The sequence below is a fragment of the Capra hircus genome, chromosome 3 (assembly GCF_001704415.2).
Source record: "Capra hircus breed San Clemente chromosome 3, ASM170441v1, whole genome shotgun sequence".
Taxonomy (NCBI): Eukaryota; Metazoa; Chordata; class Mammalia; order Artiodactyla; family Bovidae; genus Capra; species Capra hircus.
Window position 1 is genome coordinate 33,101,648 of NC_030810.1, and position 7,050 is coordinate 33,108,697.

The following is a 7,050-nucleotide window of genomic DNA, read 5'->3' on the forward strand; positions in this document are numbered from 1 at the left end:
CATTTCATGATGCCAGCTGAGGCCTACTTATTCCTGGAACCAGTTTCTAGGGCTGGAAAATCCTTTACTATTTCCTTGTCCTCAGACTTTCAAAACGTTTCCTCACAGAGCCCAAGGCCCAGGGGAACATCTTTGGGAAGAAGACAAGAAGGAGTTGGGAGGGTTAAGGTTCCTGACTTCAACCAGGTCACCTGCTCTATTGCCCTTTGAGATAAGGATTACTATACAAGGCTTAAGAGCTGGGGCACTCAAATCAGATGACTTAGGTCTGAATGCAACTCCACCACTTACTGTCTCTGGGACTAGGTCAAGTTACCTAATCACCCTGTGCTTTGAAAGTCTCATCTTTAATATTTAGATAGTAACAGCCCTTACAGAGCTGTTGAGAGGTTTTAAGTTGCTGCACATAAAGCACTTAGAATAATTCCTGGCATGATAAGAGCATTCAATAAATTTTAGCATTATTAGGTTGCTTATTTTCCACATTGGTTTCTATGTGAAAATATTATAACTACTTTTTTTTGTAAGAAAATAAAGGGTTGCATTGGAAAAGAGAGTTTTGTATGCTACCACAACAGGTTACTTTGGAGCTGAACAGAACCTAGGCATCCTGATTTCTTCCCAAAGCTCATTCCCTTAGATCACACCATGTTATGCTTGCTACCTGCATCCCCAGTGGTCATGAGAAGGACCCCTGAATAATTCTGTCTTTCATCATTTTCTCCATACAATGGATCTGGGTCAGCAAGAATCCTTGCACTTTTTCTGCCACTCTGAATAACAAGTGAATCTTAATTCACTGAGTTTGTAGTGAGAGTGGGTAGAAGATCGCCTATATAATTCCTATTTCCTTTGCCTAGAAGATCATCCCCCTAGATCTTGAAAGGGCTGGTTGCTGTTCAAATATCTCTGAATCCAAAAAGGCCTTCCCTAAACATTCAAACTAAAGCATCATCCTGCAGTCATGCTCTACCTCATCATTTTATTTTCTTCACTGCAATTATCTTTATCTGAAATTTTGAGATGCTTTCTTACTTATATTTTGTATGCTCTACTATAAGAACAAGAAAGTTGTATGTTTTTATCTCTGCTACTTTCCTAGTCCTTAGAACAGTATCCAATATGTAGCAAATTCTCAGTATATATTTGTTTATTGGATGAATGTATGGATAGTTGGAAGAGAGGAAGTCAGGAAAACTGAAATGAAAAGGAGGAAGGGAAGGAGGGAGGGTAGGAGGGAAGAAAGGGAGAGGGAGAGCAGATAAAATGGATGATGGATGGATGAATAAATGAAAAGAGAATAAGGGAGATCTTTGTGTGTTATAGGGCCTCTTTTAGTTCCTTAGACTTACACTCTGAAATAGAACAGAATGGTTTCCAGGGGTCACTCAAGTCACACAAAAGCCAAAGGAGAAAAGAAGATCACATAAGGAATCACAGGTGTGAAAAGTATGAATATGGACAGCCTGATTATAGTGCTGCTGCTGCTGCTGCTAGGTTGTTTCGGTCGGGTCCGCCTCTGTGCGACCCCATAGACAGCAGCCTACCAGGCTCCGCCGTCCCTGGGATTCTCCAGGCAAGAACCCTGGAGTGGGTTGCCATTTCCTTCTCCAATGTATAAAAGTGAAAAGTGAAAGTGAAGTCGCTTAGTCATGCCTGACTCTTAGCGACCCCATGGACTGCAGCCCACCAGGCTCCTCTGTCCATGGATTTTCCGGGCAAGAGTACTGGAGTGGGGTGCCATTGCCTTCTCCGGATTATAGTGAGAAACTCACAATGTCAGCTTATAGCTACAAGGGAGACTAAAGACTGTCAACACAGTTAAAAGGAAGGGTTAGGTTTTGCTGACAAAAAGTTGGGAGGAGAAAGAATCCATGTTGTTCTGTATGAAGAGCAGTGGGAGAGAAGTTAGATGACACTACCAACTGTGTGGCCTTACACACCTCACCCAACATATATGAGTCTGTCTTTTTTGTTTGTTTGTTTAAAAAGCCTTTTTCCATTTTTGATCAGATAAAGGACAACCTGAATGTCAGCTTGTCACCTAATCGTAAATTTGAACTTACAGGACTAACAGCCCTAAAAACACTGCACCTACTGACTTTGACAACATAACTTAAAGTGGAAATCTTTCTTTTTGTTCCCTAAGGTTGCATGTTGAAAAAATAAGCAGTCCCTCATGACTTCCTGGCTGTCCAGTGGTTAACACGCTGAGGGGTCACAGGTTCAATCCCTAGTCAGGGAACTGAGATTCCACATGGGGAAATCTTGGATCTTTTGGCTGGTACACCAGCCAAAAATAAATAAAGAGTGAAGGTTATATTTAAAAAGAAAGAAAAAATAAGCAATCCTTTGCAATCATCAACACTGGTACTTGGCCTAAGTTTAAGTTCAAATAGCAAAACAGGAGCAAAACAAGGCCAAAAGCATTATAACTTGATAGCCCATCAAGTACAAACATCACTGGAACAAAGCAAGTTCCAGGCATCATATAAAACAAACAAAGCCAAGTTCATTAGCATACAAAATTACACTTAGTTGAAGGTACTATGAGTCTGTTCACTCTAATTCCCATATTGTCTTCTATATGGGAAGAGAGGGACAGAAGTTGTATGCTTCCTAGGGTTGTTGTGTAGGTATGCTAAGATCATGGTTATGAACTGCTTTGTGAACTCTCAAGTGCTGTGGACACAAGTGCTATATCTATTCTTAAGAGAGAATAGAAACATTACTGTTTAGCCTCTCTCCTTCCTTTCAGGGTCTCAGGGAGAGCACAGGATGAATCTCGGGCCTTTGGTGTGAGTCGCCAGTGCTTGTCACTGACATGTGACAAGCAGGCACTCCGCAATGTCTATTTATAAGATGGCATAAAGACAGGAGTATGTATGTGTGTGTGTGTCAGTCACTCAGTCGTGTCTGACTCTTTGCGACCCCATGGACTGTAGCCGCCAGGCTCCTCTGTCCATGGAATTCTCCAGGCAAGAATACTGGAGTAGGTAGCCATCCTCTTCTCCAGGGAGTCTTCCTGACCCAGGGATCGAAACTGTGTCTCCTGCATTGCAGACAGATTCTTTACTGTCTCAGCCAACAAGGAAGCCCATATACAGGAGCGGTGCCCCTCTTCATGAAGGAGGCTTTGGAATTGTCCTGAGTCTGAATCTTGCTGTGCCACTTCCTAGTGGCATGACCACAGGCAAATTATTTAACCTCTTTGAGCCTGTTTTCTCAACTGTCAAAACAATGTTGCTCATACTATTTATTGGGTTGGTACAAAAGTAATTGCAGTTTTGCATTGTTGAACTTTGGCGTTTGATGTTGGAATGCATTTTTAAATGTGGCTATGTTATACATCATTTTAATGCACATTTCTCACTTAATGTTTTTTTGCTAATGGCTTATTACTTGCTTTTTCTTTTATATTTATTTTAGACTAGGGAAATGATGTTAGACAAAAAGCAAATTCAAGTGATTTTGTTATTCAAGTTCAAAATGGGTTCTAAAGCAGCGGAGACAACTTGCAACATCAACAAAGCATTTGGCCCCAAACTGCTATGAATGACCAGTGTAGTGGCGGTTCAAGATGCTTTGCAAAGGAGATGAGAGCCTTGAAGATGAGGAGTATAGTGGCTGGTCATCGGAAGCTGACAATGTCAAATTGAGAGCCAACCAAATTGAAGCTGATCCTCTTGCAACTACAGAAGTTGCTGAAGAACTTAATGTCAACCACTCAACAGCTGTTTGGCATTTGAAGCAAATTGGAAAGGTGAAAAGACTCAATAAGTGGGTGCATCTTGAGCTGACCACCAATCAAAAAAATCATGTTGAAGTGTCATCTTCTCTTATTTTATGCAACAACGAACCACTTCTCGATTGTTTTGTGACGTGCAATGAAAAGTGGATTTACATGACAGCCGGTGATGACTAGCTCAATGGTTGGACAAATAAGCTCCAAAGCACTTCCCAAAGTCAAACTTGCACCAAAACAGGTCGTGGCCACTGTTTGGGGGTCTGCTGCCAGTCTGATCCACTACAGCTTTCTGAATCCTGGTGAGACCATTACATCTGAAAAGTCTGCTCAAGAATCGATGAGATGCACTGCAAACTGTAAAACCTACAGCCGGCAATGGTCAACAGAAAGAGCGCAATTCTCCTCCATGACAACGTCTGACCACACATCACACAACCAAAACTTCAAAAGTTGAACGGGGCTATGAAGTTTTGCCTCATCCGCCGTATTCACCTGACCTCTTGACAACCAACTAACACTTCTTCAACCATCTCAAAAACTTTTTGCAGGGGAGACACTCCCACCACCAGCATGAGGCAGAAAATGCTTTCAAAGAGTTTGTCAAATCCCAAAGCACAGATTTTTATGCTACAGGAATAAACAAACTTATTTCTCATTGGCAAAAATGTGCTGACTGTAATGGTTCCTATTTTTGATGAATAAAGATGTGTTTGAGCCTAGTTATAATGATTTAAAATTCATGGTCTGAAACTGCAATTAGATTTACACCAACGTAATATAATAGCCAAGACCTGGAACCTGAGTGTCTGTCAACAGATGAATGGATAAAGATGATGTGGTGTGTGTATATAATAGAATATTGCTCAGCCATACAAAGAATGAAATAATGCCATTTGCAGCAACATGGATGGACCTAGAGATGATCACAGGCAGTGAAGTAAGTCAAAGACAAAGACAAATATCATATGGTGTCACTTATATGGGGAGTATAGAAAGATGATGCAAATGAATTCATTTACAAAACAGAAACAGGCTCAGACATAGAAAACAAAGTTATGGTTCCCAAAGGGGAAAGGGGGGAGGGTTAAAGTAGGAGATTGGGATTACCAGGTACACAACTATTTATAAAATAGATAACCCACAAGGACTTACTGTATAGCACAAGGAATTATACTCAATATCTTGTAATAACCTATAGTGGAAATGAATCTGAGAAGAATATACATGTATATATGTAACTGAATCATTTTGTTGTACACCTGAAACTAACACAACATTGTAAAATCAACTATACCTCAATAAAAAAGAATTATAGAATAAAATGAATATAGGCAAAAAATAATAATGCTGCTCAGTTCATAAAGTTATTCTAAGGGTTAAATTGATTGACATTAAAGAAGGGGGCTCCTGAGCACACAGTAGGTGATATAAAGGAAGTATCTGTGGGGATAAACATGAAAATCATCAAGCATAAGAGATAAAAATAATGAAAGGCGACACTGGTGTCCCAGTGGGTGGAGAAGAACAGGATGGATTCTAGACAATCACGTCATCTCTGCACATCATCGGACATCAGCCCTGCTCCAGGAACATAATCAGTGGAAGTGAATTTCCTGCCTGTTGCGAGCACAGTGTGAGCCTCAGATGAGAGAAGGGTTCACACGGACAAAGGAGGGCGAGAGGACTCAGACCTGAGCTGTCTCTGCCTCTACTCCCTGCCTCAGTCTGCTCTTCCATAAAATGGGAAAAGGAGAACAAGGTAATCAAAAAGGCCCTTCTGAATGTAAAAATCTCTTGTCTCCAGATGAAAAATGATGCCAACCCGAGGTGAGTGGATGGAAAAGGGAGACTTTTCTCTTTTCTTGGCAGATGAAATGTGTGTGTTGGTTGCAGTCATGCTGAGAGGTTAATTAGCATCACTGAGCCTGTTTTCTCATCTGTAACAGGGAACGTTAATACCTATCTTGCTGGATGGTTGCATGGGCAAAATGAGGTGATGTGTGCTGGGCACAACCTAGGCTGTCATCAAACACTCAAAATACCCTCATTCTCAACCACCCCCTCACCATCCTTCCCCAGGCAGGCTGGAGCTCTTAACCTTTCCCTTACACTACTGCTGTGACTGGCTTCTAAGGGACTCCCTGTCTGGCATCCAATAGATACATTTGCTCATCAATGAATGAAAAGGTAAAAAGTCCCATTCAGTCCCTTCAATCCCCCCTCCACTGGGCTGTCAGGATTATCCTCAGTGGCATCGCTCTCATCTCCTTACTACCCTGCTCAAAAGACATCTGTGGCTCTTTCTCCATCACCCTAAAACAAGGACCATAGGGCTTGGCCTATCTTTGTTGTTGCTGTTCAGTTGCTAAGTCATGTCCAACTCTTTGTGACCCCATGGACAGAGGTGTGCCAGGCTTCCCTGTTCATCACTATCTCCCAGAGTTTGCTCAAACTCATGTCCCTTGTGTGGATGATGCCATCCAACCATTTCATCTTCTGTCACCCCCTTCTCCTCCTGCCCTCAATCTTTCCCAACATCAGGCTCTTTTCCAGTGAATTGGCTTTTCACATCAGGTGGCCAAAGTATTGGAGCTGCCGCTTCAGCATCAGTCCTTCCAATGTATATTCAGGGTTGATTTCCTTTAGGATTGACTGGTTTGATCTCCTTGCTGTCCAAGGGACTCTCTGAGTACTGTTAATCGCTACTTGAAACAACCCATTTCCCAGCCAAACCAAATTCAGCTGCAGGCTCCTGCTTTCTCACCATTCCCATGCCACATATAACACCAGCAAAGCAAAAGAATTATGTCTGTTTTGGATACTGAAAGCCACATGGGGATATTTCACTCTGGTACAGTCCAATCAGAATTTGCTGCATCAAAGCGGGAGAATTTCTGCATTGTTTTTCTCATGAAAACAGTACTCCCTCAGTAATGAATTCAGCAGGGGCCATTCCTATCCCTAGTCTTGGGGGTTCCCCTAACAGAACAATGTTCACTTTCCTCCATTTCTCCTCCTCTAATAGGGGCTGTCAAGAACCCTGCTCCCAGCATCCCAGGAAGAATGCATAAATCCAACTGGAAGTTTTGCATGGCTGTCACATTTTCTTTCTAATCAGCAGCCCCTTCCCCCCACCTCTGTTTTCCACCAGGGAGCAGAGTTACTCCAATCTCCCTCCTAAGCTCCCCCACGCTTAAGACGACCTCTGCCCTCCCCAATCCCAGGAGGTTGCAGCCCCTCATTATCCAAGGAGGCTCCCCCTTGGAGGTTCATTTCATTTATCAGTTCTGAGCTTTACCCCT

General features: G+C 42.3%; 1 pseudogene; it reads left to right on the forward strand.

Moving 5' to 3' along the window:
- Positions 3,439-4,443, forward strand: LOC106501964 (annotated as a pseudogene).